We start from the raw sequence: 26,218 nt of genomic DNA, 5'->3' as shown, positions 1-26,218 counted from the left end.
ATGAGAGACTGAGGGATCTGAACCTGTTCAGCCTGCACAAAAGAAGGCTGAGGGGGGACCAGATGGGTTTGGGAGAGACCTTGTTTCCCCTAGAGCCCACTGGCATAACAAGGAATAACAGCCACAAGTTGTTGGAGAATAGGTTTAGATTAGACATCCATAAGAACTACTTCACAGTTAGGGCGGCTAGGTGCTGGAACCAACTTTCAAGGGAAGTGGTGCTGGCTCCTACCCTGGGGGTCTTTAAGAGGAGGCTTGATGCCTACCGGGCTGGAGTCATTTGAGCCCAGTTTGTTTTTTTTTTTCTCCTGCCCTGGCAGGGGGTCAGACTTGAAGATCTATAAGGTCCCTTTGGACTCTACTTCTATGATTCTATGAAATACAAGTACTATCCTACTACAGAGTTATTTACTGTGCAGCAACACACAGATAGACAGTGATAGGGTCATGAGGGCGCTTCAGTGTGGGAACTGCCTGCTCCAGCCAGCCCCTCCACAGTATGTTTAACTGGGTCAGATCAGCCCTGGACTGGTAGGCTGACCTCCGCAGATTCCCTGCCAGTCAGGGCTGCTCTGCCCTGCTTCAATGTACTGTGGACTGAAGTGCACATTCAAACATTGCACCAGGGAGAAATAAACTGCAGTGCGATGTGTGATGGAATTTTGTGCTTCAAATTAATTGGACATGTAGATGTGCCCTTTTTGATCCACCATAATCCCCAGATTCTTCTCATCAGTTTTGTTTGTTTGTTTTTACATTTGTTTTCACTGGGTGTGTCTACATGAGACACCAACTGCACAGTAACTTAATAACACTGCACAGTAGTGTGCCTGGTAAAACCCATGCTAAATGCCACTGAGCAGTAATATTAGGCTACTGCACAGTTAGTATCTGAAAAAAACCCATGCGCTGGTGCTGCTGCGCAGCAATATATGTTACTACACATTGATTTAGTACTTGGTTATCCAAGTAATAAACTTAATGCACCTTAACTATGGTGCATTAATGAATGTGTGGACACACCCACTACATTTCATTTTCTTGTGTATAATTCAATTGTCTAATTTATCAAACCCTTTTAAATTCTTATCCAGTCCCCTAAAGTGTTTACCTGTTTTCCCAGTCTTATGGTGTCTTCAAGAGTAAGCTCTTTTTCTGCATCCAAATCATTAATAAAAATGTTTGTCAGTTGTGGACCCAGAACAGATATGGAACCCCACTCAAAAGCTCCTGCTATTCTGAAATCCCTGTATTTATAGTTATGCTCTAGATTTTTAACCAATTATACATCCACCTAACACTAATTCTATCTAGCCTGCATTCTCCCATTTTCTTATAAGAATGTCACGAAGGACTGGGTCAAAAGCCTTTCTAAAGTCCAAGTAAATCAATCCCACTTCATTCCCCTTATTTGCCAAGCAAGTTACCCTGGCAAAAAAATGGAATCAGGTTGACATGTCATGATTCATCTTAATAAATCCATTTCGACTGCTAGTGATGACTACCTTGCCCCATCAGTTGTTTACAAAACTGTTTTTTTAAGAATTTGTTCTGGTAATTTCCCAGGAACTGAAATCAGGCTGATGAGCTTAGAGTTCCCCTGGTCCTCCTTTTACCTCTTTTAAAAGATAGTACTATATTAGCCCTTTTGGGACCATGTCTGTCATCCATGAGTTTGTAAATATTATTCACAATTGTTCTGAGATTTCATCAGCTAATTCCTTCAGTACCATGGAACAATTTTCCACAGGCTTTGCTTACTTATATTCTCAATGATATACATATCTTGTCTCTCAATTTGTTGTGAATAAGCGGGCTATACATATTGGACATTAGATGTGGTTCACTTGTTCCATGGATTGCAGCAGCTCCTAAAACATATTCAAAGATAGGTAAGCCATACTTATATTCTTCTTGGCTGATTATGTTCAGAACTGCCACAACCAATAAACTAACTGAGCCCAACTGGTTTGGTCTGGTCTTTTGTACGTTTGTTTGGAAATAAGTAACAGATTTCAACAGTATATCATTGGTATTGGTAGGATAGCTGGTTCCTAAATTGCTATAATCTTACAAAGGTGTCACACAATGTATTTGGCTATTCATGAAGTCTATTCAACCATTCTTGCCATAAGAATGGAGGTAATGAAGACTAATAATACCTTTTGATTGCCAACAAAATTTGTTTTACCTAAGGAAAGTGGGAAAGAAAAACTGCAAAACTTATTTATGCCTGAACCTAACTGAATGATTTTTGCTTAGATTTCCTTTTAATACACTTTCAAAATTAGTTCCCCTGAGCAATATACATGGTGCCAGTTCCAAGAAAGGAATTAGGCACCTGCAAGGTAAGCTCTGCAACAACTAATTTATAAGCTCCTGTTTCTGAACAAAAGTGTCTCCTGCTGCTGCTGTTTGTGCTAAACTTAATACTGTCCATGGGTGTTATATAAGCATTCAGCCTCTCAGGGGACTTTGGCACAGGGCTGCCTAGTTTTGGGCTTAGCTGGAATTTAGTCATCAGCTGCTTATATTGGTTGAGCTATGGACATCCACAGAAGACTGAATTGCAAAAACCTATGGAACTTTCAGCCCAAACAAGAAGACTTCTAGTGAGTTTAGGTTGTTGTTGAGCAGGTTGTTTTGGTTCAATTTGTACTTAGGTGCCTGGAATCTACATAACTATTTCTGTGCACCCAAATATGCCACATTTCTGCAGGCTGATGAGTACCCACATTTTTCGTATATCCTTGAGAGATGCTTTGGTTTATAAAGGGTAAAGAAAGGATTCCCCCCCCCCCTGCATTTCTGTGTCTCATTCTCTAAGTGAGGTGGAAAAAACTTTTTACTGACTCATCACTGTTTTGCCTGGTAGCTCTAGTAAGTTAAAATAATGTGAAGTTCTTTTTAAGAAATTGAAAATTTGCTTAAAAAAATTCCTTTTCAGAAATGACTTAATTGAGTGTAGACCAAAACATAAAAAAATACATTTTTCTCATTGAAATTGGTAAATTTAACTGTGACTATCCATAGGGGGCAGAGCTTAGAGTAAAATGATGAAATTTCGACAGACACATTGCAAACACAATAAAATACTTGCTGAGGTGCTCATAGAGTCTCATAACTGAGGTCTTGAGAGAAGAAACTGATGAGAATTGAGATTCCTACTTTATGTAGAGGCCCCAATTCTGTCTAGCATCATTTCAGATCCCTTCATTTTCCATTGACGCTCAGATATTCTAACCATCCTTCTTCCTGTACCCAATTCATCCCACAGATATTTTGGTGGATCTCCTTTTTTCCTCTGACTCTTGTATGGTCATCCACTCTAGAGATGTCACTGTTTATTAATTTCAGATGTTATATGCTCTTTTCTCATGGTAGTCATTGGAAAGGGTAATTGATTTAACAGGACTTGAACAGCTTTAGTTCACACAAAAGTATATATAGCTGTTGCTATTACTGTGTTTATGCTTCAGTGTCAGGTTTTTTTCCACATTTAACATAGAGAGAAAAGCCCCTTGTCTTGGACCAAGTACAAGTGAGAGGGGCAGGCTGCTGCTGTGACTTGAACTCCAGTCCCAACCTACCATCAGAGTCAGAGCCTTGGCAGCTGCCTGCCCCCACCATCTCCTGCTTCAGGCCCTTAACCCTACATCTGCCCCCCTCCCCTGCACTGCTGCTTATCCTCATGGGTTCAGTTCTGGCTCTAGCCTCACATTGGCCTGGGGCACAGAACAGATGGTCACTCTGGCTTCTATCTGGCCATGCAGCAGTGGCAGTGGTGGCAGCAGCTTTGATCCCAGCCCTGGCTCCAGCTCTGGCTTCGGCTCTGGCTCCAGCACTGGGGCCAGGGTCAGATCTACCACCAGTGAAGCTGCTACTGTCCAGTTGGGCAGGGGGTGGAGCAACCATGTGCTCTGTTCCCCTGGCCAGGAGAGGGTCCAGAGTTGGAGCTGGATTTGCAAATGGTAAGCGAGGAGGGAGCAGAAAAGGGTGAGGTGAGTGATGCGGCAGGCAGCAGAGGGGGCAGCAAGCTTGGAGGCAAGCTTGGCATGAGGAGCCATGCAGGAGGGGTTTCAAATGGTAGGAAGGCAGGTGCCAGGAGTGAAGGCATGGTGGGGCATGGGGCGGGGAGAGGACAGGTGAAGGGTAAAAGTAATAGAGGGGTAAAACACTGCTAGGGGTGGCAAACACCAAGGCTGGGGAGTGTAGGAACCTGGGTTACAGGCAGCATTGTGGAAAGTGCATGGGGAAGACAGTGGGAGGCAAGAGGCAGAGGTCAGGCCACTTGACATGTTCACTGCCTGCCTCCCCCTGCCATTGTTTGCCCACTGTAGTGGTGGGGGACAAATTTCAGACAACCCTCCAATAGTTAGATTCTATACATGGAAAATTATAGCAAACTTATACATTTTCAATATATAGAATTTAATCTTGGGGGAGTCAGCATAACTTTGCAGTCATTTTCAATTTGGGTGAACATGGTTAGTCCTTCCATCTTACATGCCAGAATTAAACATTCATGGTTTATTGATGACTAAAGACACTGAAATCATTAGGGAGAAAAGTCATTTAATTCATTAATACAGTGGGTAAAAAAATTTGGGGCTTGTCCAAGTCTTGTTAAGATTAGAGGAATAATACAAGACCTGGAGAGATTAAAAATAAGTCAGAAAACAGAGGTGAAAGATATCTTGAAAAAAGTAATCCTAATGCCCTGTAAAAAAAGAAAAAAAATCCTAAAACATGGGTAAAAATATGGAAAGTTCTATATTGAGAAGAGAATTAGGAGTGATAGTGGCCATCAGACTAGACATAATACAAAGAATTCTATTTTGCCCAGCAGAAAACGAGAGAGCATCTTGAGATTAACTCTGAGTTACCTGAACAACATGTTGGTATTGTTCTATGGCATGTAAGAGCTCCTATTATAGGAACAGTTGCATGCCTGAATGTCTCTGGAGGACTACCTTACTTTTCTACTGGGACATTTACATTCCCAGAGAGTATATTAGAATTGTGTCTAAATGTTAGTTCTGTAACTCTTGAGTGAGTTTCAGGCTGCATTCTGGTCTTCCACTAAGTGAAATACAGTTCTGCTGCTATCTATATAATATGGTAAAAAAGAAAAAGAAAGGGAAATATATTTTAAATCTTCATGCATTTCATAGGGACTTTATGTTATAGCATAACAAAATAGAAATCTCTCCCTGTCTGTCTCTCAAGCCCTGGTAATAGTATCCTGGGAACATTTTAATTCATTACTAGAAAGTTCATTACTAGAGAGTTGCTGCTGAATTGGACAGTTAAGGGAACAGCAGCTGAAATGGTTATATGGCTAGCAATTCTGATATGGGAAAAGATTAGGTCTCTATTATGCAAAGATTCTGCATGCATATGATTCTATTTATATACAATTTATATACGTAATTTCTCATAGATTCATAGATTGAGAGGCTGGAAGGAACCTTGGGGGATCATCAAGTCCAGCTCTACTTCACAGGCAGAAAAAGCAACTGGGAGTCAGGTGACCCCAGCAAAGTGACCGTCCAGTCTCCTCTTGAAGATTTCCAGGGTAGGCAATTGCACCACCTCTGGAGGGAGCCTATACCAAAGTCTAGACACCCTAGCTGTGAAGAAGTTTTTCCTAATGTTGAGCCTGAAACAGTCTTCCTGAAGGTTGTGACCATTGTTCCTGGTTTTCCCCAAGTGTGCCCTGATTAACAGCTGTTCACTGAGCCCTTGATGTACACCCCTGATATATGGTAAGATGCTAACAAATCCCCTCTCAGCCTTCTCTATTTCAGGCTGAAGAGTCCCAGGTCCCTCAGCTTTTCCTCATATGGCTTGCCATGCAAGTCCCTGAACATATGAATGGTCCTCCTCTGGACTCTCTCCAGCTTTACCATGTCCTTGTTAAAGTGAGGCAGCCAGTACTGGGCGCAGTACTCCAGTTGCGGTCTCACCAATTCCAAGCAGAGTGAAAGAATCACTTCCCTAGTTTTGCTGGACAGTATTATTTGCCCTATTTGCTATTATTACCCCCAGGTCCCTTTCATTTGTGGTGTTGGTCAGTTTGGCATTGCCAAGCCTGTAGGTGTGTAGGACGTTTTTTGTCCTCAGGTGGAGCACATTACATTTCTCAGCATTGAATTTCATTTGATTCCAACCCTCCCAATTTGCTAGCCTGTCTATGTCTGCCTGTATCTGCAGCCTATCTTCAAGCATGACCACACTTCTCCATAACTTGGTGTCATCCATGAACTTGGCCAGTGAGCTCTTCACTCCCACATCCAAATGATTGATAAACATGTTGAAAAGCACTAGACCAAGCACCTATCCCTGCGGAACACCACTAGCCACTTCTTGCCAAGAGAACACAGATCTGTACATTAGAATTCTATGGGTCCTACCCTGCAACCAGCTTCCTACCCACCTAACTGTCTCATGGTTAAGCCCACAGTGCTCCAATTTTCTCACAAGAACACTATGGGATTCTAGATCAAAGGCCTTTTGGAAGTATAGAATGTCAACCTCCTCTCCCTTATCCAGGTATTGAGTTAACTGGTCGTAAAAGAAGATGAGGTTAGTAAGACAAGACCTGCCTGTGATGAAGCCATGCTAGCTTTCATTCAGAATCCTACCTTCTTCAAGCCCATTGCATATAGAGTCCTTGATGAATTTTTCCAGGGTCTTTCCTGGAATACAAGTTAGGCTGATTGGTCTATAGTTACCAGGGTCCTTCCTCCTCCCTTTCTTGAAGATGGACACAACATTGGCCCTCTTCCAGTCCTCAGGGACCTCCCTGGAGTGCCACAACTTTTGGAAGAGTTTTGCCAGTGGTCCTCTGATGACTTTGGCCAACACTTTCAGCACCCTTGGATAAAGTTCATCTAGTTCTGCTGACTTATATATGTCTAATTTTTTCAAATGATCACACACTAGTTCTATGGTAATAGTAAGAAGTCAGTCATTCCTACCCTGCTCATTCTGTACCCACTCTGGCATGATTTTGCCCTTGGCCCAGTGAAAGACTGAAGCAAAGTAATCATTCAAGAGTTCAGTTTTCTTCTGAGTCCCAGTAACCAGCTGCCCTGAGCTGCTGAGCAGTGGTTCCACACCCGAACTTGTTTTCTTCCTGTTCCCTACATATCTAAAGAAGGACTTCTTGTTGTCCTTGACTCCTGTCATTAATTTTAGTTCAGTTGCTGCCTTAGCCCTTCAAATCTGTTCCCTCCAAGTGCGGGCTGTTGTTGCATAGTCCTCTCTAGGGCATGCCCCAAGCTTCCATTGTTTGTACACCTCTTTCCACTTTCTTAAGAGGAGCATGATTTCCCTGTTTAGCCATAAGGGCTTTCCAGCCCTTTTGTTACCTTTTTCTCTGTATGGGAATGGACGTTTGTGCTTTGAAGATCATATCTTCTCACATTTATAAGTATTTCCAGTATCAGGTCCTTGGAGTTAAATATTTACAGTTTGATTAAGAGACAAGTATGAATAAACTGGATAAGTGATTTTTGTATTTGAAATGTGTAAACGCTAAGGACCAGCTTATACCATCTCTACCATCTTGAGCAGTATATGACCCCATAAAATTGCAAATAGCTTCATAGTGTCAAAATCTTTTCAGAAATAATTATTTAGATTTGTGTAAGAGTTAGGAACTTGGGATAATAAAGTGAGGAGGAGAAAAGAAAACAGAAGAAATACAGATTTAATAGATTTCATAGACATTAGGGCTGGAAGGGACTTCATAAGATCATTGGGTCCAGCTCTGTGCCCGAGGGGCAGGAAGTCAGCTAGGGTCAAAGGATCCCAGCAAGATAAGCATCTAAATGTTTCTTAAAAGTGTCCAGAGTAGGTCCTTGTACCACCTCTGTTCCAGGCCTTGGGGGCTTGGACAGTAAAAAAGTTCTTCCTTTTGTCCAGCCTAAAATGGTCTTGCAGGAGTTTGTGACCATTGGACTGTGTCATCCCTTGGGGTGCTCTGTTGAACAGGTGTTCCCTCAGATCCTGATGCACACCCCTTATGTACTTATAGTCTGCCACCAAGTCAGCTCAGAGTCTGTGCTTCTCCAGCCTGAAAAGTCCCATAGCTTGGCAGCCTCTCTTCAGAAGGCCCGTTCTCTTGCCCTCTGATCATGTGCATAGCTCTTCTCTCTACTCTTTCAAGCTTCTCAATATCCTTCCTGAATTGTGCCCAGAATTGGATGCAGTACTCCAGCTGCGGCCTCACCAAGGCCGAATACAGCAGGAGGATGACATCCTAGGTCTTGCTTGAGATGCATCGGTAAATGCAAGCCAGAGTTTCGTTTGCTTTGCCAGCTGCAGTATTGCATTGGTGGCTCATGTTCATCTTGTCCACCAAATCATGACCACCAAATCTCTCTCAGTTGTGGAGCTAGTGAGTGTAGCATTTCTGAGCCTATAAGTGTAATATGGGTCCCCTCCTCCCCCCCAAGGTGGAGCACCTTGCATTTCTCCATATTGAATGCCATCAGGTTTTCATCTGCTGACTTTGAAGCCTATTGAGGATGGCCTGGATCACCAATCTATCCTCAAGTGTGGATACTCTTACTCAAAGTTTATTGTCATCAGCGAACTTAGCCAGTCTGCTTCTTACACCAGTGTCCAGATCATTTATATTGACATTAAAGAGTACAGGTCCGAGAACGGAGCCTTGGGGGACACAACTAGTCACTGAGTGCCATGTTGATTCAGTTCTGTTAACTAATACTCTTTGGGTCCAACCTTGGAGAAAGTTCCTCAGCCATTGGACTATGGAGTAGTCAAGGCTGCAGCTACCTAAGTTTTCCATGTGGACCTCATGGGACACCAGGGCAAAAGTTTTTTTAAAGTCCAAATATATGGTTTCAACCTCGTCCCTTTTTTTCAGGTGATACATCACCTGGTCATAGAAGAAAATGAGATTGGTCAGTCAAGATGTACCCACAACAAGCCCACGCTGGCTAGCCCTCAGAATATTGCCTTCCATTAGCCTGTCAAGTATAATTTCTTTGGTAACTTTTTTCCAAGATCTTCCCAGGGATTGAGGTCAAACTGATTGGCCTGTGGTTTCCTGGGTCGTCTTTCCTCCCTTTCTTGAAGATAGGCACCACATTGGCCCTCTTCCAATCTTCAGGTACTTTCCCCAATTGCCATGAGTTCTCAAATATCTTTGCCAGTGGCCGCAGTATGATGTCTGCCTGTTCCTTTAGCACTCTTGGGTGCAATCTATCCAGAGCAGCTGATTTTTGGAGATCCAGCCTCTGAAGATGTTCCCTCACAAGTTCCACACCAATGGTGAGCATATATTCATCCTCCCTTTGGTCATCCCGCATCATGTTAGGCAGGGTGGTCCCTTTGGGTTGGTGAAAAACTGATGCAAAGTAATCATTAAGCCAATTGACTTTTACCTGGGTGTCAGTAGTCAACTGCCCCAACTGGCTTACCATGGGTCCAATGTTGCCCTTGTTTTTCTTTCAACTCCCCACATATCTTAATGAAAGCTTTTTATTGTCCTTGATTTATGTAGCCTTTTGGAGTTCAGTTGCAGCCTTAGATTTCTTAGTGCACTCCATACAGGTGCAGACTAGTGCAGAATACTCTTCATTAGTGGTGTTTCCTGTCTTCTATCCTTGATAAGCCTCTCTTTTTAAATGTAGGAGGTCCATGTGACTTCCTGTTGAGCCAAGGGTGTTGAGCCCTTTTACCATCTTTTCTATGGGTTGCAATGGATTCCCCTTGTTCTTCTACAATCACTTCCTTAAGAAGCAACCACTCATCATGAACTCTTCTCCCTGTGAAATCATGGCCTCTCAGGGTCTCAAGAACAAGCCTCCTGAGCTTATGAAGATCAGCTTTCCTGAGCTCGAAGACTACTGCATTGCTGGCTGACTTGCCACCTTTGTGGTGAATAGTAAAAGTGATCAACTCATGGTCACTATCTCCCAGCTTCTCTTCAATTCTTAGGGCCCTGATTAAATCATCCCCTTGGGTGGTACCATGTCCAGCAGTGCCCTACCTCTTGTTGGCCCGTAAACTTCTTGAGACAGGTAGAGTTCATCCACACATGTAAGGAAGCTTTGAGACGAAGTGGATTTGGCCAAGTGCTCTTCCCATGAGGTGTCCAGGTAGTTGAAGTCTCCCATGACAACCGTGCATCAAGAGTGTGCAGCCTCAGTCAGTTCCCTGGTGAATTTTTGGTCAAGCTCTTGTTCCGGATTTGGAGGTCTGCAGTAAACTCCTACCATTGTATTCCCTTCACTTCATTCACCTCGTATTTTAGCCCAAAGGGTCTCCAGTCATCCTCCTTGGGTGCCAATCTCACCTTGTAGGGATGTGTAGCTCTCTTTCACATAGAGAGCTACACCCCCACCCCTTTTTTCAGCACAATCTCTCTTGTACATGGTATAGCCATTTATATCCATAGGCCAGTCATAGTAGGAGTCCCACCAGGTCTCCACTATCCCTATGAGATCATAGTCATTTTTGTTTAGCAGAAGGACCAGTTCCTCCTGTTTATTCCCCAAACATTTAGCATTAGTGTACAGACAGGTAAGTATGCTGTTGGAGGCACTAAGCTTCCTTTTACTTGCAGAGAAGCTCTATTCCTGGGCTGCGGTAAGAGTGGGTTCTCTTGAGCATCCTAACCTGCTGATTTTTGGTTGATACTTGGTGAACTTGTTCTGGTGGTTATTTCTCCATCCCCCAGATAGCTTAATTTAAAGTCCGGTTGAGCAGGTCAGTCATTCTGGCTGAGAAGAGCTTCTTCCCCAGTGAAGTGAGGTGGAAGGCATCTTTTCCCAACAGAGTACTGCCTCTCTTTTCTAAGTGCATACTGTGGTTGTAGAAGCTGAAACCTTCACAATGGTACCAGCACCACAGTCTTCTGTTTATTGCCTCAATTCATCTCTCCCTCCTCAGCCCATGACCCATAACCAGAAGGATTCAGAAAAAAAAAAAAACAAAAAAACCCCACACCTGCAACCCCAACACCCTGACCCCGGCTCCCAGAGCCCTGTAGTCATTCATGAACCATCTGAGATTGCTCTGAGCTGTGCCATTTGTGCCCACATGGATAAGGAGCATGGGGTAGTGGTCGGAGGGCTGGATACATTTTGGGATCTTCTCAGCCACATCCTGGATATGGGCTAAGGGCTTGGGGCATGGATGAATGGTGCCTCCTGAGTCTGGGGGGGCACCAGTGGGGTGCAATCAGTGGGGGTGGGGCCCAGCAGCCAGCCAGTGACCTGTGGGGGGGGCAACCAGTGACCGAGAGGGGCACAAGCGTTCTCCATGCCTCCCCTACCAGCTGGAGCGCTCACTGTTGGGGTGGGCAGCAGCACTCTATGGAGGGGTATGTGCCCCCTGTGCCTCCCCTACACATTGCCAAGAGTCATGGAAACCGTTCGCTCCCTCGGCCCCCTTAGTAGAGAGTCTCCCACAATGACCACCCTGCATTTCATCTTAGGGATGGATGATAATTGGTTGTGTTTCTTCCTCTCTTGCATAAAGCTGGCAGGTCTGCAAGCTCTACTGGTGCCCCAAGGGGTTCATATCTGTTGCAGAGATCCAAGAGGGTGGTGACCCTGGTATAATGAGCCTTGGGCCTGGAGACAACCTTTGTCCAACCCCCTGGCTGGACAGTGTGGGAGTACCTCTTGGCCTCTGTTGTCTGGGCAGGTGACCAAGGTCTTCCCTCTTCTTTCTTGTGGTGAAGGGCCTAGAAGTAAGAGTCAGAGTCAATCTCCTGTTCACCATCCCTGATGGCACGCAGCCTCTGCACCGCAGTCTGGAGCTCCACTATCTGGCATTCCAGAAATTCCAGTACAAAGCAAACCTTACAAGGGAAGATTGCAGTGCTCATGATCCCATGTCCCTGGTGTCATGCCAGGCAGCCCCCACAGCTGGGAGTCAGGGGGCTGGATGGAGAAGAGACATTTCTACCACTTGGAGGCCAAAACCATGGGTTCTGTATGGGTGGAGGCCTTGGAAGTACCAAAGGGGAGGGATCCAGCCACAGGGGGGAACTTCAGGCTGTGACACATCCCACCTACCATTGCAGAGGTAGTAGATTGGCTACTTCTATGCCAACTATTCCTTTGAAGCTCACTGCCTAGGGCCTCATGCCCTTCCTGCTTGCCTTCCTATGCAAACTCCCATGCTAACTCTCATGTCGGGCCAAGAGCATGCCTGTTTGCACATTCTGTTCACAAGGCTCCGGGGGCAGGGGGCTGGGTCAAGTAGAAGCTGGGCTGAGGGCATGACCCTCATCAGCTCCTCTCAGCTTCCCCACAGCTGTGCTAACTCCCTTCCACCACAGGCCCTGCTTACCTGCTCTCTGTGCTGGAGGTCTGGGTCAGGGTCTTCTGGGGTCCTGATGGGTGTCTTGGGGCTCACAGGGGTACAACAGGCTTCTTCTTGTGTCTTTCTCACCAGAGCCAGGGCCAAAAACATGTCATCACAGTCTATTATCTTGTAGAACAATCTCAGAAACAAACTGGTTTCTTACACTTCAGAATTGACAGACAAAAACTAATAAATGTAAAACAGGTAGAGCCTTACCATGTTTGGGGAAAGGATTAGTTGATTTCATAGGATGCTTCTCTTGCTAGGCTCTATGATGCATTGGAGTGAAACTGTGAGGGTTGTATTCTGAGTCAGAAGTTCTGGCAATATATCACCTTGGGCCCAGTCTTACTGGAAAATCAGTGCATGTTCAGGTGGCCATATTAAATTAAAATATAATCTGCATTGAAGTATTTAAGGACTCATTATCTGGCATAAAACTTGGGCATTAACCTTGGCGTCTTGTTACATGGTAACTTTGAACAGCTCCTGGAGCTCTTATCACCTATATTGTCCACACATTAGTACCTGAACCTAGTTTTAAGCTCTCTTTATGTGGCTCAAAGTTATTCCACTCCAGAACAGGGCTCTCTCTGATCATGTTATGCAGGTCATGTTACACCAAGGTATAGGCACTTTAGACTACACCTTAGTGAAACACCCCATGCACCTCCCCCTTTCGCACTGGCCTGTATTGGGCTCACTGTCTCTCCCTCCACCACTTACTTGTTGCAGCCTGCTCTGTCTGTCCTGGGGGGATCAGGCAGGGAAAGGGTAACCTCCCTGCTTGACCACTGCCACCATTGCAGAGAAGAGTAGCAGCCTGGCAGTGGCTGCTGTTCTGGGATAGACAGCACAGGCTAGCCCAAGTATGTGGGGGGAGGGTGGGGAGGTCTTTGTCCAGCACCAAGGCTGGTCCCAGCAGTTTTACCTGGGGTTGTGGCGGCCTTCCAGGGCTCCAGTGGGGGCAATCTGGCACAGAGTTTGGCTGGCCACCAGAGCATGAGTCCAGCCGGCCAGGTTCTGGTCTGAGGCAGCGCATGCTGCTGCCACATGCCCTGTCCTGCTTTTTTCAGGTGCATTTTTTTTTTATTGACACTGGGATCTCCTGGTGTTAAGAAAACCTGCCACACTACAATTATCAGAACAATGAATGCCTGCATGTGCAGCATGTGCAGTTTGTGGTGCTCCAGATTGGTCTGTGGTGCCATATACCTCACATCTGTGCTCCATTGGTCCCTCTTCTGACTTGTACAGCCATCTTGGACATTTCTGCCACTTTTTTTGGGTGAGATAATGGAAATAATCAGGCAAGGATCTTCCTCATATATAACTACAGACCCTCAGTTTTCTTTTGGAAAAAAGAGGCAGAAGAAGAAGAAAATATTAGTATGTGCATCCATGGTCCTACCTTCTCACACACTCAGGCAGTCTTGCTTAGCATTAGACGTGCAATGGGTTTACATCCAAAACAGTTACCACAAAAAACCTAAGAAATAGTTACTACTGTTGTTATTGCTGTGCTTTCCCTCTCCCTCCTAATAGTGGGGTACATCTACATATGCCACTATGGTGACATTGTTACTGTGCTGTGATTGAGTACTTCCAAACATTCCATACTGCACCATTCTTTCCATACAGTACAGGGCTATTTTTAACAGTTACTTTTCTGTAGCAGTTCACAATATCAGGGAAGTGTGTCACTATGGTAAGATAGCTGCTGATCAGGTGTAGATGCCCATGGATGTTATGTCATCATAGTGTATTGCTATGGCGATATAGTGTCATGTGTAGACACACCCATAGTATAACTGGGTGGCAGTAGAGGAGCAGTAGATTTGGGTGCTGACTTACAGGGGATGCAGAATGGCACCCACACTGTCTCCCATGGGTCTTTGGTGCAGCAGAAACAGCCTTGCACTACCTGGCCAGAGGAGCTGAGCAGAAACAGGTGGGCATGGGGACACCCATGCCAGATTAGACCACTCACTCTCCTTCCCCCTCTACCTGCTCCTCCCCACCACCCCACCTTACAGCAGGGTAGTTTTGCCCAGGGTGCAAAAGTCATTAATTATGTCTCTGCCTCTTCATTTTTGTTACATTCCCCTTTAATCTTTCTTTTATCATAGATGGTAAACTATTCAGGATAGGGACTGTGTTTCATTACACATGTACAATGGCCAGAACAATGGGACAGTGACCTTGACTGGGGCCTTTAAATATTTCTCTAGTACAAATACAAGCAACAACCACATCAATCATCATCATCATGAGGAATTGATAAACAAAACAAAATCTTGAGGGGTGGGGAATCAACTGCTAAATACCTACAGCCAAGTTCATTTCAAACATGAAACCAAATAAAAGGGCAGGAGAGCCAAATAAAATTAAAGATGAAAGTAAAGATTCGAATGGGCTTCCATATGAATGATCACGTTTGCTTCTCTTTTTTTTTTTTTTTGAATTGCAGCATTTTTCTTCCACAAAGTTAAATCAATTTGCTAAATAGTGTTTGTCACAGGGCGGGGACCCAGGAGCGGCTGTGATCTCTTCTGGCGCCCCCTACCATGCCAAGTGGGTGTCCATGCACCCTCGTTATCTCACCCTTCTGAGCCCTCGCCCTCTCAGGGGCTCCTCTCCACTCTTGCCCCCTCCTGGGGCCTCTCAATGTGCTCGCGCCCACGCCCGCACTAGGGTCTTGCTTGGGCTAATGCAATCAGGGCTCAGGCGGCCTCAGCCTTACCTGGCCCCCAGACCCCTTTCCCGGGTCTTACGCCCACTGGGGCTTCTCCCAATTGGGGCTCAGGCAGCCTCAGCCTTACCTGGCCCCCAGACCCTTTTCCTGGGTCTTACGCCCACGGGGGCTTCTCCCAATTGGGACACACCTCCCCCCTCAAGTTCACAACTCACCAGGGCCGCTCTTCGATTTTGTGAGGTATGGCATCTCTCAAGGGTTCTTCTCTTCTGAGCCTCCTGGGCCATCAGTTGTTCCAGCCTTCTAGTTTTCTCCACCTCAGCTGACGGTAGGCGCCTGATTTCTTTTGCAGTTCCCTCCTTCTTCCCTGGTGATAATTGTCGTTCTAAGACTGCTGACTTAGCCTCAGCTCCCTCCTTCTGGGCCTTCGCTAGTTCTAACTCCCATTCTACTCTGGCCATCTTCTCTTGTATCTGTTCTATTTTCAATTGCCAGATAAAATTTTCCTGCCCCTGGCCTTCCATCACTTCTTTTTTGAGCCACGACTATCCTGACCTTATCTTCCTAGGTCGAGGCCTCAGTCTTGCTGTCTCAATTCCCCGCAATGGGTATTTTTCTGCAGCTCCACCAACAAGCTGTGGTATGACTGTCTTTCTACAATGTCTGTCTCTATTATAGCCCTTGGGTTCTATTTCACTTTTTAAGGGACACGGGTTCCTTCCCCATGCACAGCCGGCGTTTCCTGGCCAATGCACCACTTGTCACAGGGCAGGGACCCAGGAGCGGCCGTGATCTCTCCTAGCGCCCCTACCGTGCCAAGTGGGTGTCCATGCACCCTTGTTATCTCACTCTTCCGAGCCCTCGCCCCCTCCTGGGGCCCCTCAATGCACTCGCCCCCACGCCCGCACTGGGGTCTTGCTTGGGCTAACGCAATCCAGGCTCAGGCAGCCTCAGCCTTACCTGGCCCCCAGACCCCTTTCCCAGGTCTTACACCCCACTGGGGCTTCTTGCCTATGCCCAAACTGGTCTCCCCCCTATAATTACCCACACTGGGCTGGGGTCGGGACATCCCAAAATGCAGTGCCCTCTCCAGCACCAGGAGGCCCCATGCTACCATGGAGCTCTTATGAGGCCTCCTCCACCCCTAATAACCTCTCCCAGTCCTCTGGTTTAACAACAAACAAAAACCATCAGCCAATTGGCCCCAACTCAAACTCTAGCTTCCTGGCTTAAAACTTAAACCCAAAGCCCTCTGGCTCATCATTATTTCCATCCCTGCCAGGGTTCCTCTGCCTGGTATTCTCACCCCTGAACTGCTCATGTCCTCAGGCCTCCCACCTCTTCCTACTCCCAGCAGAGCTCTCTCCTTCACAGCTGCCAAAAGGGGACCGTCCCTTGCCCTCAGCCTAGGCTGTTTATAAAGGCCAGGCCCTGCCTCCTTCTGGTCAGCTGACCTCTGGTGTTGTCCCAGCAACCCACACCTGTCCTTCTCTAGGAGCAGGGCACTTCACTGCCCTGCAACAGTGTTTTCCATAATAACAAGATAGCTTTCTGTAGTGCAATACAATCTGAAACGATCCAAAATCTACATACTTTTAGCCAACTTTGGGTATGATCATGGTGGCTGGGAATAATAAGAAATTGTGGTTTGTAAAATATGTTTTTTGCTCTGGGATCAATAAGTAATTCTTTGCCAAATAATACATTTAATTAACAAAAAAGGAAGAGAGTAATCATTATCTGTCACATTGTATTATCATCACTATTTCGATATTGTTTACTGCATACTGTTTTTACATTAGTTCATGTACTATATTTGAAGAAAAATGAAAATTTAACTTAAACTGCTTTGCTGTTTTGTACTATTGACTTGAATTAAAATATTTAATCATTTTTATTACCTATACAGAAAAAGGTACAATTATCAACAGTAACCTTTGAATCGTGATGCTTTTTGTTTTTTACTTGGAAAATTCATGTACTATCTTTCAGGAATATAGCTAGTACTATTCATATTTAAGTTTTGTAGAGTCTCTTGGTAAAAATTAAACTAAATCCTACCTGTTTGCTAAGGTGTGTTTAACTTAGGCACACTCTTATGTTGTGACTTGATATCTACATAATGAATAATGATGTCACAAATACTATCTGTATTTACTCAAATATAAAATGACACTAAATATAAGATGATGCCTCAGTATGTAGATGCTATATATGGAACATTTTAAAATTGGTTATAATTTTCCAGGTATAGAATCAAATTATTGGAGTTTTGCCTTGAATTTTTTCCCTTCCTACTGCTATAGCATTGAAAAATCAGTAGGGGGGGGTCAGGTGGTCACCTTGCCTTCTGCCCCCCCCCAACTTCTCCCTGCAGCCCCATCTCCCCTCTTAATGTCAAACCTTGATATCCCTGAGCAGACAGGAATGAGGGACAAATCTGAAAATGTAGTAATTTGCATGTAGACAAAATACAATTCAAGTAGTGCACAGAAGAGAAGCCTCAGCAGTTCTTGTGGCCAGCAACCTGGAGGACGAAGTAATACAAGTTCAGTAAGGGTAGTATGTAAAGCAGAAGGGTATATGTCTCTTCTCAATGGGAATAGATGGACCTAGAGAAGACCTTGAACCAGGATGTGGGCATTTCCTTCAACCCCCTGGAAAGAGGCAGGGAGGGTGTGTAATCATTTACCTTATGCTCAGTATCTGCTTTCTCATCATAAGGAATCAAGCTGTAATTATAAGTCTATCTAACATAAATGTATATAATATATGTCTATATCTACATATATATTGGCTATATATGTATGGTGGAGGCCCAGGATGCTGCAGAGGCATGGGCATCAAATAGCACTCAAAGCTTCACTGCAACCCACTTGATCAGCCTGCAGTCTTCTCAAACCCTTCATAGGGCTTACAGAAACTTGGTGGGATTCATCCCACAACTGGGCAGTTAGCATTAGGGGTTATAGGCTTTACAGGCAGGATAGAGAAGGAAGAAAAGATGGGGGTGTGGTGCTTTATGTCAAGGAGCAATACACATCCTCTGCCAACAGAATGGGGTCACAGGGGCAAGCAGAAATGCTCTGGGTCAAGATACAGGGGGTCCATGGGGAGAGGGATCTAATGGTGGGGGTCTACTATAGACCCCCCCAACCAAGGGGACACGCTCGTGGTGCTTGGGCCAGGTGCCAGATGATTGGAAGATAGCCAATGTGGTCCCCATCTTTAAAAAGGGAGGAGGGAGGACCTGGGCAACTATAGGCCCGTTAGTCTTACCTCAATCCTAGGGAAACTCTTTGAGAAGATCATCATGGAGCACATCTGCGATGGGATGGCCTCAGAGATGGTGCTCAAGGGCAACCAGCATGGTTTTATTAGGGGGAGGTCATGTCAGACCAACCTGATTGCCTTTTATGATCAGGTCACAAAAACATTGCATGCAGGTGTCACTGTGGATGTTGTCTTTCTGGACTTCAACAAAAGATAGTCTTTATTTTAAAAATAGCTCTTGAGTATGTACAGTTTTCTTAAATTTAATACTCTTCTACAAATAACTTATGAGTTTTTCTGGCCTATCAGTGCTATTTGATATTTGAAATTTGAGCTATGTTGTTTTGGTCTGATTGCAGCTTAGTTCATATTATATTGTTTCTGTACATGACTGGATATGCAAAGTTCTTAAAATGGGACTTCCACAGCAAAACCTTGAATTTATTATTTCAAAATCTACAGATGCTTCAAGCTTTTAATTATACTTATTCACCAGAATAGTCATCAATATTTTTCATTAAAATGTATTTACAGCAAGTACACAGCCATTGGGATGTTTTTTTTCCACTCTGGTGTAAAGGTTTGGATAAACCCCATCTTTCATATTTCTATATTAAAGTGACTCATGTGCTGGCTTTACTTTATATGGGGGCTTTACTTTAGGTGTAGACAGACATAACAAGTGAAACATCTCAGAAATGTTTCAAAGGCCCTCTACACATGCAAGTAAAAGTATGAATTGATACATGGATTGATACATGGTTGTGGCAGGGGACATTAGATCCCATTGCACCTTATTGATGGTGCAGGGGGAGGCCAATTCCAGCAAGAAGCAAGCTTCTGCAGCTGGGAGCCCCATGTATCCCAGTTGAGAAGCTCTCATCCATGGGGGTGCCTAACATACCCCTGGGGCTAGGGGTTCATCACTGCAGGGATGTGTGAAATCCCCAAGGTAGGAGGATCACTGGTAGCCATGCTGTAAGGACCTAGCTTCTGCAGCTGCTGGGGCCGAGAGTCCCCAGCAGTTGTGGTACTCACAGCTCCAGCTGAGCAATGTGTACACCACTGTGGTTGGGAGTCTGTCCCCTGCCACAGGGTAGAACCTGCTACATGTGAAAATTATAGCTCAGTAGCAACCAGCTAGAAAGTTAGTATATATTTTTGAGGTCTAACTTTATAAGTGGTTGAAGCTATTTACTGTATGATAGCTACTTTGCATGTGTAGCTGGTCTCAAGGTGATTGCACAATTAAACAGTTAATTGTCCAGTACCTGTACCATGTAGTGGGAGCTGGTTGAAACATTCCAAAATAATACCATTTTAGAGCACTGCACTTTTTGTTACATCTGCACAGGGGAGGAAGGGAGAGTGGAACAACAGCCTGCTAGCTGTTCAGCATCCATCCTATGTCAGGTCCTCAAACATTGGAACCCCCAGTCTGTGAGACTCAAAGCCAAGCTTACCCCCTCTGCCAGACTGTGCTGACTCCCAGGGACCCCACCACCAGCATACCCAGCACCTCTCTGCTCAGCTGAGACAGGGAGACGTAGAGGAGGTTGGTAGTAGAGTGTTAAACTCCATTTGGGTCCAGTGGAAGGAAACTCCTGCCATCCTTACTTACCTCTCTGCTCCAGAGCTGATCTCCCCTCCTCTCTACCTCCCATCCTTGTAAGGGGGTGGTGTGTGGTGTGTGTGTGGGTACCCCCTAGCTGGTGCTAGAGGAAGCTGTAATGTTTCGAAGAGTATGTATGTCCCCTAGATGAAATGTTTCCATTTTGAAACATTTCCATGATAATTTAACCTGTGTCATTTAAATGTGTCATTTGTTGTGTCTGTTTATACCCCTTAGGTTTGCTTGTTTGTGCATTTGTCGGGGACTTTCTGTCTTTTACTGGATCAAAAGTGCTGCTATTGACATATGACAGGGAATTTTTTTATGTCTTCACTTCCAACTGACTCTCTGAAGTACATCATGGGCCATTAAAATTAATAAACCCCTTGGGGGGATGTATATATATAAAATAAAATTTCTAGTAAGTTCATTTGAATTTTGAGTGGGTTGATTATTATATTCAAACAGGTATTTTCATTCCTAATATTCATGGATTATAGTATATGTTTAGATCTTGTATCATATAATAAAGTCTTTGTTTCATTTTAAGGGGTAGAGGTCCTCTGAAGAATACATCTGATGTGATTAATGCAGCAAAAATGATCTCAGAGTCAGGATCCAGGATGGATGGACTAGCACGATTGATTTCCAACCAGGTATGCCATTTAAGGATATGTATATTTATTTGGTAAAACTAAATTACTGTAGTAAGACTAACCTGGGTCTAAAATCAGCCCCAGCACCTCTGGTACACTAAGGGCTTCTATACATGTGCAGGGAAGTGACTCCAACATGCTATAATTGCAACATATTGGAGCAGAGTTGATTAACTGAGTCTGCTGGAGTGTGGTAATTACTGCGCTCCAGTGGACTCCAGCATCATGTGTATTAACAGCCTTATGCTGAAAAATGGTGGCCATTTTTCAGCACAGGGATGCTGATACACATGATGCTCCAAACACTTTTAATTACCACGGTGCTCAGAGCTGTGCTAATTAAAGCGTGCCCTCCTCCCCTTCACCCCCCGATCCATAGATGCCCTAAGTAACCAGTTTTCAGATGTCCTCATGGAATTTCAGGTCTTTCTTCCTAATTTATCTTCTTCTGTGAATTTCTTCCACAGAATTTTGGATCCAGAATTGGATGAGTCCCAGATGTATGGGACTCAATTTAGTATATAGGACTCAATTCCCATTGAATACATGCAGTGGTTCTGTAAAAATAACAAATGTAAAATATTCAAGTCCTCTTCATAACTTGAAGAAAATGTAACACTTCATCTGCCTGGACATGTATCAATAATTGAAGCCAAATGAGCTTTTATATAAGTATTCTATTGGCTACTTTCTTCATGTGTATATAACAGTCCTGTATGTTTTGGAGATTCAGAGGGAGTAGATAATTGTGAGAAAGCGGAGCCTAGGAGCGGCCGTGAACTCCCTAGCACCCCCTACCGTCACATTAGGCAAGATTCCCTCAGAATCTCGCCCGCCACGACTTTGATGACAAATAAGTTGTATGGGAGGCTGCCTCTGTTCCCCTAGTTGACGGGACTGATGTTCCTGCCCCTACTCTGAAATGGGGTATCTCTATGCGCCCCGCCTTAAGGGCTATGCGTGCCTCCAACCTCCCCTTCAGCACGCCCCAAGCCTTGCAGCTGTTCTGGGGACATTGTACGGTCCCTCGCCCCTCTGGTGCCCTCTCTTTCTCTCTTGGGCACCCTGGGCTCAACGCCCGTCTGGCGCTCCCTTGGGCCGGGCTCCTATCTTCCAGCCCACTCCCTGCACCCTGGGCCTGTCTCGCCGGCGTCCAACTATTGCTGGCACCCCCTGGGTCCGGCTCGCTACCGCCGCCCTACTACCGGCGCCCTTGGGCCTGGCTCACTACCGCCGCCCTAATACCGGCGCCCTTGCCGGCATTCCTCGCCTGCTCACCCTCTCTCTTTCTCTGCCCCACTCTGGGGCCTTTCCCTCTCTGGGGTCAACACTGGGCACCTCACGCTCTTTCTCTGCCCCGCTCTGGGGCCTTGCCCTCTCAGGGGTCGCTACCGTGCTCCGCACGCTAGGGGCAGAGGCGATCGCCGCTGTGCCTGTCTCCTTGACCCTTCTCTGGGTCCGGTTGCCCCACTGGGCAAAACACCGCCCTTATGGGCTGGGGTCTGCAACCCCGCACACCGCACCTCCCCGGCACAATACGGTGCCTCTCCGGCACAGACAATAGTGCCCCACTGGCACTGTGCCCCTACTGGGCACCGGGAACCCCCAAGCTGCTGGGGAGCCCCTGTGAGGCCTCCTCACTCCCCTACAGCCTTACCCGGCCCTCCAGTGCAAACTGTAATATAAGCTCAAGCCACCCGGCTGTAACATAAACCACACAGAGTCTCCCTGCTCCAAACATAAACACAAGCCCCACCAAGGCTCTCAAGCCTACCTCCCTTTAGGACGTTCTTGTTCCCCGCATCATCGCAGCCGGTTAGCGTGGTAAGGCTGCGACCACTAACTCAGGCCACTCAGCTCAGCCGCAGAGCTCCTGCTCCTGAGGCAGCCAGAAGGGAACTACTGGGCAGGCTCCGGCCTAAGCTGTTTATAAAGGCCCGGCCCTGCCCCCTTCTGGCCATGTGACCCGCCTGGTCGCCCTGGTAACCAGCACCTGAGCTGCCCGGGTGATTGGCAGCTCTGACAATCACACTCGCAGTCATGGGGCACTTATGTGACTCTGTGACAATAATGCATAAGAAATACCATCCCAAACTATATGGATATATTCTCATATGTCTGATAACTTCTTTGTAGTTTCTGGTTTTTGTTCTGCCTTTCCCTAGCTATTGCTATTACTATTCAACATGTCTTATTTTGACACTTTCTGTAAAAATCCATGCTAAGAAAAGGAGCGTCTACACAGCCTGAACTTGACTTGAGTCACATTATGGCTGTTTCCTATGAAATTTCAAGGACAGAGGCTGACATGTAACTCTTTGGCACAGAAAGCAAGCAAAGATAAGCATGTGCAAAAGCAGTTCAAGACTCTCTTTTATGCTCTTCGGGCTGCTCTGTGAAAATCAATCTTACTGCAACATGTCAGAACAACATAAGAGCCATGGGTGACTGGTGCCTCCTAATACTGGCGGGGCACCAGTGGCTGATCGCCAATGGGGCGGGGGTCCGCTGTGGGCAGAAGTGCCATCGGCACTTCTCTTAGTGCCCTCTTAATGTCGGTGGGGTGGGACACCAGCCATTGCCCCCTACTCCCCAGCCGGCAAGGGCCAATCTGGGAGGGGGCTTGTGCCCCCCCATATTCCCTGTAGGTATCGCCTATGATAAAAACTGTTTTAATTTAGGTTGAATTACAACAGCCTCAGCCAGCGGTGGGTGGGGGAGAGGAAAGCAGCCTAGAATCCACATAGCACTGAAGTTTCCAGGCCATAAGAATTTTTATGTTAAGAAACCAGCATGGAAGCTGGCTGTCATGAGACCAAGCACTCCCTCTAGGCCATATTTGTACTGAGGTGAATCTTCTCAAGTAAACTCTAACTCTTTATAGCCACTTTGTTCCATCATTTCAGTGCAAAGTGTCTGCATCCTACAAAAGAAAAGAATCTATCCCTGACCACTCCTGCATTCTTATCTGTGAATAGCATTTGATTCCCAGTCCTGTCTCCTCCTGCCCACTGATCAGTAGCTACATGATTACTTTGAAGGCCCAGATAAGGATGGTATGGTACGATATAGCTCTTCTTCTTGCTTACATAACACCCATATTTCCATCCATTTTGGTTCTCTTTATGGTGTTAGGATCTGCCTTCTATTATGCATACGAAACAAGAACAGTATGTTAGTTTTTCTTGCTTCTGCTACATTACTCTCAAGACTTGAGTTAAGCAATCACTTTAAGACATATGCATTATTAATCTTCATTTGTGTTCAGAGGAACGGTTGGGCAGAAGAGAAGAGGATTCCTCATTTCTGGTCTTGATGGTGAAATTAATTCAGCATGTATTCATTCTGCATGAGAGAATAGCTTCTTTTCTCTCAGAACTGTCAGTTATAAAGTAAACCCTCATAAAGCAAGTCACAAATATATTGTAGTGTATGAGGTAATGTCAAAACTGAAAGGAATAAAGAAAATGATTTAGTCAAGAAATCAATAAAACAACAAAAATGATTCTTAATGAAATATTTCTTTTACACAAGTTTGGTTCTTTTCCCATTTTCTTAAATGTTATTTTTTATATGTCACTTAAATATTATAGAAGAATGAAGTATTAAAATAGTTTCCTCTAATTAAATAACCAAATAAAAAGTCTAATTATTTAACAAATGAATGGAGGGGACTCCAGCTAAGGATATTTTACAAACCCTTTTATCAAGTTGCATATTACATCCAGTGAAGTTTTTTGTCCCCAGTTTTATGTTAGAGACCTGTTCCAGAACCTCAAACCACTTATAGTTAAAAATTATGACTTAATTTTTAAGCATAATGACTTGATGGCCATTTTATATCCATTCATTCTTCTGAGCAAACTGTCCTCTGCTTAAGTAAGTCTTCTTATTTCCTGATTCTTCCCTTATCCACTTTCCCTTCATTCTTCATTTTTCTGGGCTAAATCAGTCCAACTCTTTTAGTCTCCCCATATAACAGGCTCTATAGTTTCCTAATCTTCCTAATTGTCCTGCTCTTTTCTAGATTCAATTAATCTGTCTTAAAACATAGAATCATATATTTTGTTCCAGATGTGGTTTAACCAGTGTCTTGTGTAATAACATTGTTACTTTCCTTCACTGTCTCTTCTGGACATACCTCACCTGATCATTTTTAAAGTTTCAGATACCAATACATTTTTGTTTCACCGAAGAAATGCTATATTATGTATATGCTGAATCAGAACTGTAAATTAAAATGTGTCTGCCTCCAGCACACCAATTTTCAAATAATTTTTCAAAACTATGGGTATTGGCATTTATTTATGAAATATATTTTCCTGACTCTACTTCACCATATGCTACACAGCTGAGAAATTGTTGCCCGAACTGAAAATGCACTAAATCACAGGATTTGTTGTCACTTCTAATATTGTCATTTAGTTGGACCACATCAGTTTGCTATTCACAATCCTCCTGTAGCCTGGCTCTATTATTCTGGCTATGCTTTTTCAGTTAACAATAATGTATGACAGAGTTTTTAGTTTCCAAAATTACATTCAAGTAAAAGAACCAAAGAACAAAAACTCTTCATCTAGCTTTAAAAGTGAGAGAGAAGTTGAAAAAAGCAGTTGCTGTGTAATGATGAATCATTGTTGTATCTCTTTGACCTTTTCCAGTTCATAAAGTAAAGTCATTTCAAATTAATCATCTCAGTTTGGGCTGTCTGCAATTTCACAGAATCCAAGTTGAGAAATGTGAAACTATTTGAGTAAGTTCGTGCAATTTTTGTAGTGAGAAAATATCCTACAACTTACATTAACTGTATCTTACAGGTTCTACACTTTTCCAATACTTATGCCATGTCCTGTTTTCTGCTTAAAAATATACTAATGTCCCTGCTTCTTATTCTGCTGTAAGTGATGTGATACAGGGCTGTACAATTAGCATAATTCGGTTACATCTCAATGCAGTTTCATTGCACTTTAAGATGACTCAGAGTTAACAGCTGTGAACATAATCACAGTACAGGAGCAATGTAAATGAAGTAAAATTAGTTGCAAATAAATCATTAACAAACTTATTTTAAAATAAGATGATTTTAAATCTCTTAGCTAATTTGTGCTCTGAAAGTATTATGGTAATTTAGATGATAGTTCATCTCTTAATTTGTGTTAAACTTGATGGAGATAAAAATCATAGTTAAGGGCCAAGTTCTATTAACCCTCATGTACCCAAATGATAGTTTTCCAGGCACATAAGTGGCTTTTTTGGCATTTAGGAATAATTTGCAGTTCTGTTACCCATGATGTAAGGATACATAAGTGTCCATACAATTACTAAGCATGCACAGTAAGGCACATAATGGTTGGGCAGGTACGTGCCTATGTATATACAAACTTGAGTGTAAGTCCTGGAAAGAGAGGAGGAGTAGAGAAGATCCACCATGTTTTAGCCCCAATAACTACATGGTTGGAAAATTTTACCACGGGGTGGGGAGAGTGCCCAAACCATTAGGCTATAGGTTAAGTATTATTTAGTTCTGTTTCCCCAGCTCTGCATTACCCTTTACATTTAAAATTCATTGGCTAAAATGGACGAAAAGCAGTGAGGAAGTTTATGCCCTACTGGGAACTAGACACCTGG

At 44.4% G+C, this 26,218-nt stretch overlaps 1 long non-coding RNA gene across 1 annotated transcript; it reads right to left on the bottom strand.

Annotated features, from left to right (window-relative positions):
- Nucleotides 1-11,956: 11,956 nt before the first annotated feature.
- Nucleotides 11,957-23,013, bottom strand: LOC109312448. Its single transcript, XR_002101820.1, has 3 exons — nucleotides 23,003-23,013; nucleotides 19,227-19,234; nucleotides 11,957-12,035 (listed from the first exon to the last, which is right to left on the bottom strand). It is a non-coding gene; the product is annotated as an uncharacterized LOC109312448 (long non-coding RNA).
- Between the last annotated feature and the right edge of the window lie 3,205 nt (nucleotides 23,014-26,218).

Source organism: Crocodylus porosus, unplaced genomic scaffold (assembly GCF_001723895.1).
Source record: "Crocodylus porosus isolate Cpor-Errol unplaced genomic scaffold, CroPor_comp1, whole genome shotgun sequence".
Lineage (NCBI taxonomy): Eukaryota > Metazoa > Chordata > Crocodylia > Crocodylidae > Crocodylus > Crocodylus porosus.
This window is presented reverse-complemented; position numbering and strand designations above follow the sequence as displayed.